Below are 11,834 nucleotides of genomic sequence, written 5' to 3' on the forward strand. Positions count from 1 at the left end.
TAGAACTTACGGCACGTAACAGTTCTGAAAAATCCTTTGGTGATTTTGCCATTTTGAGAACATCATAGAGTGTACTTACACAAACCTAGATGGTATAGCCTAAATAACAATAAGAAGTACAGTATCATAAATACATAAATCAGTAACATGGTTGTTTATCATTATCATCAAGTATTATGCACAGTACATAATTGTACACTCACCTAAAGGATTATTAGGAACACCTGTTCAATTTCTCATTAATGCAATTATCTAATCAACCAATCACATGGCAGTTGCTTCAATGCATTTAGGGGTGTGGTCCTGGTCAAGACAATCTCCTGTACTCCAAACTGAATGTCAGAATGGGAAAGAAAGGTGATTTAAGCAATTTTGTGCGTGGCATGGTTGTTGGTGCCAGATGGGCTGGTCTGAGTATTTCACAATCTGCTCAGTGACTGGGATTTTCACGCACAACCATTTCTAGGGTTTACAAAGAATGGTGTGCAAAGGGAAAAACATCCAGTATGCGGCAGTCCTGTGGGCAAAAATGCCTTGTTGATGCTAGAGGTCAGAGGAGAATGGGCCGACTGATTCAAGCTGATAGAAGAGCAACTTTGACTGAAATAACCACTCGTTACAACCGAGGTATGCAGCAAAGCATTTGTGAAGCCACAACACGCACAACCTTGAGGCGGATGGGCTACAACAGCAGAAGACCCCACCGGGTACCACTCATCTCCACTACAAATAGGAAAAAGAGGCTACAATTTGCACGAGCTCACCAAAATTGGACAGTTGAAGACTGGAAAAATGTTGCCTGGTCTGATGAGTCTCAATTTCTGTTGAGACATTCAAATGGTAGTCAGAATTTGACGTAAACAGAATGAGAACATGGATCCATCATGCCTTGTTACCACTGTGCAGGCTGGTGGTGGTGGTGTAATGGTGTGGGGGATGTTTTCTTGGCACACTTTAGGCCCCTTAGTGCCAATTGGGCATCGTTTAAATGCCACGGCCTACCTGAGCATTGTTTCTGACCATGTCCATCCCTTTATGACCACCATGTACCCATCCTCTGATGGCTACTTCCAGCAGGATAATGCACCATGTCACAAAGCTTGAATCATTTCAAATTGGTTTCTTGAACATGACAATGAGTTCACTGTACTACAATGGCCCCCACAGTCACCAGATCTCAACCCAATAGAGCATCTTTGGGATGTGGTGGAATGGGAGCTTCGTGCCCTGGATGTGCATCCCACAAATCTCCATCAACTGCAAGATGCTATCCTGTCAATATGGGCCAACATTTCTAAAGAATGCTTTCAGCACCTTGTTGAATCAATGCCACGTAGAATTAAGGCAGTTCTGAAGGCGAAAGGGGGTCAAACACCGTATTAGTTTGGTGTTCCTAATAATCCTTTAGGTGAGTGTATGTGCTATATTTTTATACAACTGGCAGCACAGTAGGTTTGTTTATGCCAGCATCACCACAATCATGTGAGTAATGTGTTGCGCTATGACATTTAGATGGCTACAATGCCACTAGGGGATAGGAATTATTCAGCTCCTTTATAATATAATGGGACTATCGTTGTAGATGTGGTCCATCAATGACCAAAACATCACTATGCTATGCCTGACTCTACAGGTCCTTCTCAAAAAATTAGCATATTGTGATAAAGTTCATTATTTTCTGTAATTGACTGATAAACATTAGACTTTCATATATGTTAGATTCATTACACACAACTGAAGTAGTTCAAGCCTTTTATTGTTTTAATATTGATGATTTTGGCATACAGCTCATGAAAACCCAAAATTCCTATCTCAAAAAATTAGCATATTTCATCCGACCAATAAAAGGAAAGTGTTTTTAATACAAAAAAAGTCAACCTTCAAATAATTATGTTCAGTTATGCACTCAATACTTGGTCGGGAATCCTTTTGCAGAAATGACTGCTTCAATGCGGCGTGGCATGGAGGCAATCAGCCTGTGGCACTGCTGAGGTGTTACGGAGGCCCAGGATGCTTCGATAGCGGCCTTAAGCTCATCCAGAGTGTTGGGTCTTGCGTCTCTCAACTTTCTCTTCACAATATCCCACAGATTCTCTATGGGGTTCAGGTCAGGAGAGTTGGCAGGCCAATTGAGCACAGTAATACCATGGTCAGTAAACCATTTACCAGTGGTTTTGGCACTGTGAGCAGGTGCCAGGTCATGCTGAAAAATGAAATCTTCATCTCCATAAAGCTTTTCAGCAGATGGAAGCATGAAGTGCTCCAAAATCTCCTGATAGCTAGCTGCATTGACCCTGCCCTTGATAAAACACAGTGGACCAACACCAGCAGCTGACATGGCACCCCAGACCTTCACTGACTGTGGGTACTTGACACTGGACTTCAGGCATTTTGGCATTTCCCTCTCCCCAGTCTTCCTCCAGACTCTGGCACCTTGATTTCCGAATGACATGCAAAATTTGCTTTCATCCTTTGGACCACTGAGCAACAGTCCAGTGCTGCTTCTCTGTAGCCCAGGTTAGGCGCTTCTGCCGCTGTTTCTGGTTCAAAAGTGGCTTGACCGGGGGAATGCGGCACCTGTAGCCCATTTCCTGCACACGCCTGTACACGGTGGCTCTGGATGTTTCTACTCCAGACTCAGTCCACTGCTTCCGCAGGTCCCTCAAGGTCTGGAATCGGTCCTTCTCCATAATCTTCCTCAGGGTCCGGTCACCTCTTCTCGTTGTGCAGCGTTTTCTGCCACACTTTTCCCTTCCCACAGACTTCCCACTGAGGTGCCTTGATACAGCACTCTGGGAACAGCCTATTCGTTCAGAAATTTCTTTCTGTGTCTTACCCTCTTGCTTGACGGTGTCAATGATGGCCTTCTGGACAGCAGTCAGGTCGACAGTCTTACCCATGATTGTGGTTTTGAGTAATGAACCAGGCTGGGAGTTTTTAAAAGCCTCAGGAATCTTTTGCAGGTGTTTAGAGTTAATTAGTTGATTCAGATGATTAGGTTAATAGCTCGTTTAGAGAACCTTTTCATGATATGCTAATTTTTTGAGATAGGAATTTTGGGTTTTCATGAGCTGTATGCCAAAATCATCAATATTTAAACAATAAAAGGCTTGAACTACTTCAGTTGTGTGTAATGAATCTAACATATATGAAAGTCTAATGTTTATCAGTCTATTACAGAAAATAATGAACTTTATCACAATATGCTAATTTTTTGAGAAGGACCTGTATATCTATTCGTTCACTGATTAACCAATGCTAAATGCTATTTTAGCTTTTCTCCTTTTTTCATAAAAAGGTGATAATCCTCTTTGGATTTCTTTTGGTTAGTGAAAGCATGTGCTAATGTGGATCTTTCTTAAAAGTGAAGAGGTATAAAGCAGGGGATGCCTATATATGTGCATGTTTCAATGTCTTTTTGAAAGCTTTGAAATTCAGATACTTGCTGACAAGTAGTATTTCTGTTATAAATGAATCTTCAGTTAAACGATTAAAATATGTAAAGTATTAAAATATGGGTCGTTCTCACTAAATTGAGAATTTATCTTAAAAGAAGTTACAGTGAAATACAGTATTTGTATTTTTTGTGAGTATAGCAGTTGACATCCCCTTAACTTCATTGATATTAAAATCAGAATCATATTTCACTTTCAGCCAGGTACTGTATATGTACTGTACATGCAATGGGAATGAGCCACTCAGTTTCAGTGGTAGATGAATAGGTGGCTGTTTCTGGAAGTCTTTGATCATTTCCTTTGTTTTTTGATTTATAAATACAGTAAAATCCCATTATAGTGGACTCGCTTATAAGGGAATATTGTGTATAACGGACAAGGTCCGGCATAGGATATTGCGGACTCGGATATAACGGAATTTCGATTATAACAGACAAACAATTTGGACCCTAGGGCCGCTTTTAGCTGTAGTTTTGTTCGGTTATAACGGACATGCAGGCTCCACCTAGAAGGCACGTGGCGTGCCGGTGATATCCAGCTCAGATACGTAGTCGGGATTATTAATAGTCACGCATCTGGTCAGGTAAAGTTGGATTACTACATGTACAATAGAATAATCTATACCACAAGTGTGTCTGCTGGGGTTTGGCATGAGTAAATGGTGTCCTGTAGTTGTGTTCTGGGCATACTGCAACTCTGGATATAATGGACTGTTTTGCCAGGTCCCTTGAAATCCATTATAAGTGGATTTTACTGTACTATTTAAAGAATTTGGTTATAGTAATCAAGTAATTTGCTTACAGTGTTCATTTTTGGTGTTCTTAAATGTAACACAAGGAAAAAATGAAAATGACAGTCATTCTTTTTTTACTTGCCTTGCGGTAACCGGTCTGCTTCTGGCTAGCTACCTGAGGCTAATGCCATGTGCACAGAAAACTGATAAGCTGCCAAAAACGAGCTACTTGTCACACCCGATTGTCCGATTCTCCTGTGTGCCATGCCCCCTCGTTAACCTTGTGTGGAATCCCTACGTTTACCAGCTGTTCTACGTTTCCTGCCATTAGTCTTGTGTATTTCAGTCTGTGTTCGAGTGTGTTTCCCCAGTCCTGTCATTAATGTTGCGTGTCTCCAGTGTCTAGTTGGGATTGATTCCTAATAAACCCCGTATTCCCTGATTCTCCATGTCCCTGCTCCTGCTTCCTGATTCCCCGGTCCGTGCTCATACCTTGATCATGACAGAATGACAGGACTCAACAAAAAGTCTCCCCCCGACTGAGGATCGCTACCTCGGTATAGTCGAAGAGGTAATCTACTGGCTTGCACAGCCTAAAGTCCAGGACGATCCCACGGATTGGGCTTTAGCCAGCCAAAGCCATGACATCTTACAGGGGATGTCCCTGGCTAATGACGCACACCTCGCTAGGGAGGTGCGCAACAATCTCCGGCAGTTGTTACGGAGGGTGGTGAAGGTAAGGACCCAGCTGGTCACACTAAACAGTGCAGAATGCTCCGATCCACTATTAGCCGCCAACAACAGCTAGCCGGAGAAAGAAAAAGAAGCAGAAAGATCAGAGACCAGAGGACGAGCCGGCGATCTTCCTGGGGACAGTCTCCATCTCCGCCGCTTCTTTCCCCACCGGGTGTCGGGAGGAGCCCCTCCCGATTTTAAACCCAGTCGTATTTGCGCCGCCCCGGAGTGTTTGCCTGTGGCTTCGCTGCCTGCATAAGCAGCACACCCCTTTTCTGGGACGCGTCTGGTCCTTAACCCTTAGGAGTCGGCGGACCCGCCGGCGGGGACACTTGCATTTTTTTCTGGTAACCGTGAAAAGAACTTAAAATGCGTCGTCATGTTTGATCATACACGTAAGTGTAGTACATCATTTTAATCTGTAAATGGTCTACTTTTATTCATGTATACTCACAATATCCACGAAACATTGTGCTTTTGTAAAATAAAGAAAATAAACAGGGTGCGCTTTCAGCTGTCTCAGTCTCCGCGAAAATCTTTTTGAAACACGTCACTAAAATGAACTGAAACTCCGCGAATACTGCACAGACAGACATGAGAAATATATCTATAGAAAGCTTAAAGTGTCTACTTTTAAATAAAGCAATTTAAATTAAAAATAAATATTTTCAGTTTATGTAATTCATGTGAAACCAAGGAGAGGCACAGAATTTCTGTCGCACTTCATTATCTGCTAATGACCCGAGGCAGGGCACGCCCACAGCCATTCACACGGAAAACAGTCCGGGCAGCATGCGTATAAGGCCACGCCCCCCGGCTTAAAAACACATACAGTCTAATGTTGCGTTCGTTTTTCTCTCGAATCTCGGAAATTCTGAGTTGAGTGACATTATGGTGCGTTCCACTATTTCTCTCCAAGTCGGAACTCGGATGAAAACGTCACGAAACGTCAAGAAAAACGTCGCTTCCCGTCGGAAACAAGCCTCTTTTATGACGTTGTAGTCGGACAAGATTTGCCCCAAGAGCCTGTCAGCCAATCAAAAAAAAAGAAAGGGTGTACACAATAGCCAATCAGAAAATAGTACTATTGTATCTGGGTAAAATACAACACAACAACCAATGAAAAGGCATCCTGTGGAATGTCACTCTTGCCTGTCTTCAAAACTTGACAGCCCTGGGGTAAGTTATTAAGTCTTATATAACTCTTATTTTGATAATATTAAACTAATATTAGTAAATATTAGCAAATATATATTGCTAATATATATTTGGCTCCGTTTTGATTAGCCTATAATACTGCTATCGGTAATGTTATTTAGCACAAACATTTCGGGTGTAAATGTTTGAGATGCTAACATTTTTTTATTTATTTGTTTTTAGGAATGTGTCTGCATCACCCTTGCCTTCACCAGCACCTCACATCGGGACATGCATGCTAAATAAACCACAAACCAAGAAATATGTTTCTGTCCTCAAATTATTTTCTTGTAGCACTTTCCTCTGTCCCATACCTGACTGAAAGGGGTAATTATACAGCTCATTATGCAGGTCTTTGTCTTCTCTGGTGTGAACTACAGCATTATTCATGAGCATTCCCACCTCCTCGCATATGGCCTTTGTAAACAAAAAGTGTCTTAGAAAATTTAAATTAATGTATTGTTTTCTGTAAATGAGTGAGTGAGATGATTGTCACATCATTTTGAAGTAAAACCTCTACACTACAAGATCCAGGTCACAAAAGTCTTGTACACAAATGTCATGAATGTGTTTTGTGGTCTAATTTCAGTGACTTATTTTTTTGTTGTTTTCAATAATCACGCATAACTGTTTTTTTCTCCAATATAAAGACTTGTACATACATACTGCTCATATATTATTGTAACCCAGTTTCTGCTGAATACAATGTTATCAGACTTTAGACATTTATATGTTTATAAGTAACTGAAAAATGCACAAATGTCAGGACATGTCAGAATCTCTTCAGGGCTCCAAAACACCTTCAGACTCCTAAGGGTTAAAGGGCCCAGGTTAGTATGCGATGCCATCCCGTGTTCCCTGTTTCTGTGACTCCTACCCCTGTTTCTGTGACTCCTGCTCTGCCCCTTGAGGCTCTAGATCCAGTCCCCCTGGCTGCTGACCCTCTAGTTCCTGACCCTGCTCCCATACACCCTGCTCCCCTGGCCCCAGTCCCTGTCCCAGAGGAGGTCCCCGATTGCCAGACCATCGCTCCACCTCCCTTGATGGAGGTGGAGGAGGAGTTTAAGTGTGACCCTTTGGGGATCTCCCTGACTGTACCTTTGGACCCCTCCGGTGGAGTACCACAGCATGGCAGGTCCTGGCCAGGTCCCCACTTTTCGGTCTCCCATAAAGGGAGAGGATACCTGCACCAGGGTCGTGTCCTGCCCACCCTGCCCCCTGGCTCGCCCTCGGTCTCTTGGGCTGTGGCTCGAGGGGGGCCTGCGAGCCCTCTGGCTCCTACTCGGTGGTTGCCTGTGGTTCCTCGGGCTCCTGCTTGGCGGTTGCCTGTGGGTCCCCCTCCGATGCCTCGTCGGCCATCTTTGGCTCTGCCTCCGACTCGTCGTTTGCCTGCGGGTCCCCCCGCCTCGACTCGTCGGTCGCCTGCGGGTCCCCCCACTCCGACCTTTGCTGCCTGTGGCTGCGCCATTGCCTGCTGTGGCTTCCCTTCCCTCCTTGCCTTCACCAAGGTCTCCTTCACCTTCCTCCTTGCTTTTTCTGGTGCCCCGTTTGCCTTGCTCCTCGCCTCCCCCGCCTGGCCCTCCGTCTGCCTCCTTGCCCCCTACAAGGTCCCCTCCTGTTCCTGCCTCACATCCGCCGAGGGTCCCTCCGGCTCCAGCCTCGAAGTCGCCTGCTGCCCCTACGGCATCCATCTCTCACCCACTGGGGTTCCCTCAGGCTTCCTGTTTCCCCCCCCTCCTATGCCTTCCTGCCTCGTAGTCACTTGTCAGTTGTTGTCTTGGTTGCTTCCATTGTGCCTGGTCTGTGTGTCCATCCTGTTCCCGCTGCCCCGTTGATATTTTGCTCGTTTTCCAGGTCCTGGGTCCCCGGTCTCATCCCTTCGCTCCCCTTAGGCGCGCCGAATTGCGCGCCTTTGGGGGGGATTCTGTCACGCCCGATCATCTGATCCTCTTGTGTGCCAAGCCCCCTTGTTAACCTCGTGTTGAATCCCTACGTTTATATACGTTGTTTATTTCAGTCCCCGTTCGAGTATGTTTCCCCATTCCTGTCATTAACGTTGCGTGTCTCCAGTGTCTAGTTGGGATTGATTCCTAATAAACCCCGTATTCCCTGATTCTCCATGTCCCTGCTCCTGCTTCCTGATTCCCCGGTCCACGTTCATGCCTTGATCATGACACCACTGATATGCAGCAGCATAACTACAATAAGCTATATTTTATGTACTGTACTGTATTATAGCATTTTTTAATTATACAGAGTTCAGTAATTTAATTTGTGCATCACTATAATTTCAAATGCTTTTAAAACAACTGTACTTTATTTTGAGAGAGTGAGTGAAATTCAGTAAATAGCGATGCTGTATGTCTTATTACCTTATATTCATGAGATAAATATACAAATGTCAATTAGATGGTAATCTGCCTGAGATAATAATCAATTTCACCCAGATAGACATGATCACTATGAACATTTTTTTGTTTGTTTTTGTTGGCAAGAAATGCAAACTACTTATTTTCTACTTTTTTTGGGAACTTGCTTTTTACATTAAAACTGAAATGTAACCTTTTCCATGAGACGTTTTCATTTCAAGCAATTTGTGCTGTGATTTCAGTTGTTCGAAATATTCAATAAATAACCATAAATGGTTCATCTGTGCGTGTTTCCTTCAATTATTTTAAAATCATAAAGATATACAGTCTGCCTATAGAGAAAATATCTCAGCTTTAATAGATAAGCATATTTACAGGACAAACCATGTCAATGAAATGAGGGCAAAAAACCCCACAAAATAATTGCTCATTAATTGAAATCAAGGTAAAACATTAAATTAAACATGATGTTGATTTGAGGAGATTTGAGAGAACTTTCTTTCACCAAAATCAAACATCCATTTGATTATGTCCTGTAGGTAATCCTTGGACTTGGTTGACATCTGGCATTTGTCCCTCTGGTCCCTGGTCCATTGTCGCTGGTGCCTGGTTCCGTCCCATGTTTAGTCTGTTTTGTCTGGTGGCCCTGTTCGATGTTGGTCTTTCCTGTTGTCCTTTTGGTTCCTGATCCAGCCCCTGCCTGTTCAGTATCCATTGCTGTGTCATGTGTCCATTCCTGTCTTGTCCAGTGGTTCAGCCCCTCTGGTTTTTTGTGGTGTCTGTCCCGGCTACCCTGTCAGTCCTGCCATGCTCTGTCCTGTCCGGTGTCCTATCTGTCCCCAGCTTTGTGTATCCACCCTTGTGTTTGGCCCCTTTGGTCCTGCCCCATTTGTCCACACCCTTTAGGATGGGGTACTGTTACATCCTGCCAGCCATACCCAAAGATTCTGAATGTGACTGAAGAGTAACAAGTAAGTCGTTAAAACATAAACTTCTATTTGTTTAATTACTACAAAAAGAAAAAGAATTCCTATATACCATGGTCTGTTACTTGTGGTCAGCCAAAATGACAGTAATTAAAGTAGATGATTCAAAATCAATTGATTCATGTATGCATAGATTTGGTCAGGCTTGCAGTTTTAATAAGAAAAATGTAGCAATAACTTGCATGTATCTTAAGTAGTTTCATCTTTAGCTTGTGTTAGAGCAAACAGATGCAGTAAAAAGTATTACCAATGAAAAAGGATTTGTCGGGCTTTAACTGTTTGTTTTAATGAAGACGGTTAACAATGGTGATGTTAGAAGACGAAAACTAAAAATATAGTGAACATGAAATATGATAGGAAATGTTCTTAACAGCGTGCTTTGGCACCTATGCATAACAAAGAATTCCCTGCTTTTCAGCAGTTAAGGGATGTTAGTTGTTTTTTTTTCCACATTTGTCTTTTCAGTCATTGTGCCCATCTTCGCTATTTGCCCCTGCTCTGTTCTTGTGTCTTTTTTGAGTCATGTTGATGTTGATGATGTTGACTTATTCTCCACAGACAGCAGCCCTTCACTGGAACCAGGTGTAGAATGCTCTAGAAAACATGGCCTACTTTTCCTATTCCAGACCAACATTCCTTTGGTGGGACCCCACATTATGTCCACAATGGAGCCACCCAACCCAGACAACAAATACTGTAAGTGCCTCCCTTATGCCCTTTCAGCAGATGTAGCTGTCAAGGGTACTCTGATGTCTTGGAAACGACAGTAACACAAATCCTTAATGTGCACACTGTATTTGAATCCTTCTGATGGAGAATGGTCTAGGATGCCTTGGGCCTACATCTCCAAATGGAGAATGGTGGCTAATTACTGGACACTAATAAGGTAGTACGGATTGGAAACAAAAGCCTTTCCCATGTCTGGAGTGTCTCTGGGAGGTCATGTCCATGCATTTCAGTCTTGTCTTGTTAGCTGAAAACTTGTCTTTGATCATGTCAGCTGACTTTTAAGCTCAGCTTAATATTGAAAGTCTTGTTAATTACATTGCTACTTTCAGCTTGTTTTAATTATCACATTGTTAGGATTCCAGTTAAATAATAGAAGAAAGTGAAAAAACTATAAAACAAAATTTAATGAAGTTATTAAAAAATAAAAAGTGTATGTTAAACCAATTCTATAATTGTATTAAAATTACCTGACAGAAATGACCTGATAATTCACTTAGGTTAAGTTGGTGCAGCCATCCTGAAGCCTGGCCTCAATGTTTTTCCTCACTGCACTTGCACAGATTTGTTAAGGCACATAGCATACCCCTATGGTATTTTAATCCATCCAACAGCAAAGGGGCTTTGTGACTGAGGGCTCATTCAGTGTACACAGTCCTGTGAACTCGATTCAGATGTAAACTATGAAGGGGGGGATGGCTGTTTTGCAGATGGAAAATATTTTTTGAAATAATTCAGTTGAATAGTATATAATATAATGAATCTTACATTATAAGTATTTTAGAGTAAAAAGGTGGAGATTCAGACTCTCTGAGGTCTGGGGATTTGACAATGGAAATAGACTTTTCATTGAAAATCGGGTGTGGCCAGTAGTCATCTTGTCATAAACAAAATGACAAATGGACACGCTGTAGACTTTCACACCTATGCTGCATTTGCAATCAGGTAGCATTGTTAAACTGATTTTATACATTTCCAATCAGGTAAATGAGTTAGGTTTATGTGTTCTATATGTATGAAACTTATTTAAATGGGGCAGTGAGCATTGCTCACTTCTTAGTTTTTGCCAGTCGTTAAATGTAAGTCTCAGAGCTTGTTTTGGTTCAGAGTATAAGTTCTTAAATGGTGGGGCTGGGTTTCATTTGCTTGTTTTATTTCAGGGTTTTGGACAGGGTTGCTGGCATTGTCAGCAGCCTTGCGGTTCCGTGTGCCGTTGTTTTGTTTTTGTGTTTGTGGTCCTGATTAACCAGAGTACTGCAGCTGGTGTGCCAGGCAACTGACACCTTCTTTTTAGGTCTGTTGTGGTTATCCTGTTTTTGTGTTTCAGCCCCATTTCCATGTTCCTGTGTTCTGGTTGTTGTTCCTTTGCACTTGTTTGGCTTTTGTGCACCTTGTCCCGGTTGCTGCCTGTCCATTTAGCAGCCCCAGTCTCATTGGCTGCCTGTTTCCTGCGGTATGTTGTCTCATGGTTTCAGGGACCAGTGGGTGGAAAACCAGGCATTGTGGATGAATAGCTCAGCTCAGAGTGCTCTGTTTGGGTGTGGAAGCCAATAAATTTATTTTAAGTGAATGATTTGAGTCTGTGTTGTGAAATAGAAAGCTGTCATTGACAGCATGGTATAGTGGACCATGT

Source organism: Paramormyrops kingsleyae, chromosome 8, assembly GCF_048594095.1.
Source record: "Paramormyrops kingsleyae isolate MSU_618 chromosome 8, PKINGS_0.4, whole genome shotgun sequence".
In the NCBI taxonomy this organism is placed as follows: Eukaryota; Metazoa; Chordata; class Actinopteri; order Osteoglossiformes; family Mormyridae; genus Paramormyrops; species Paramormyrops kingsleyae.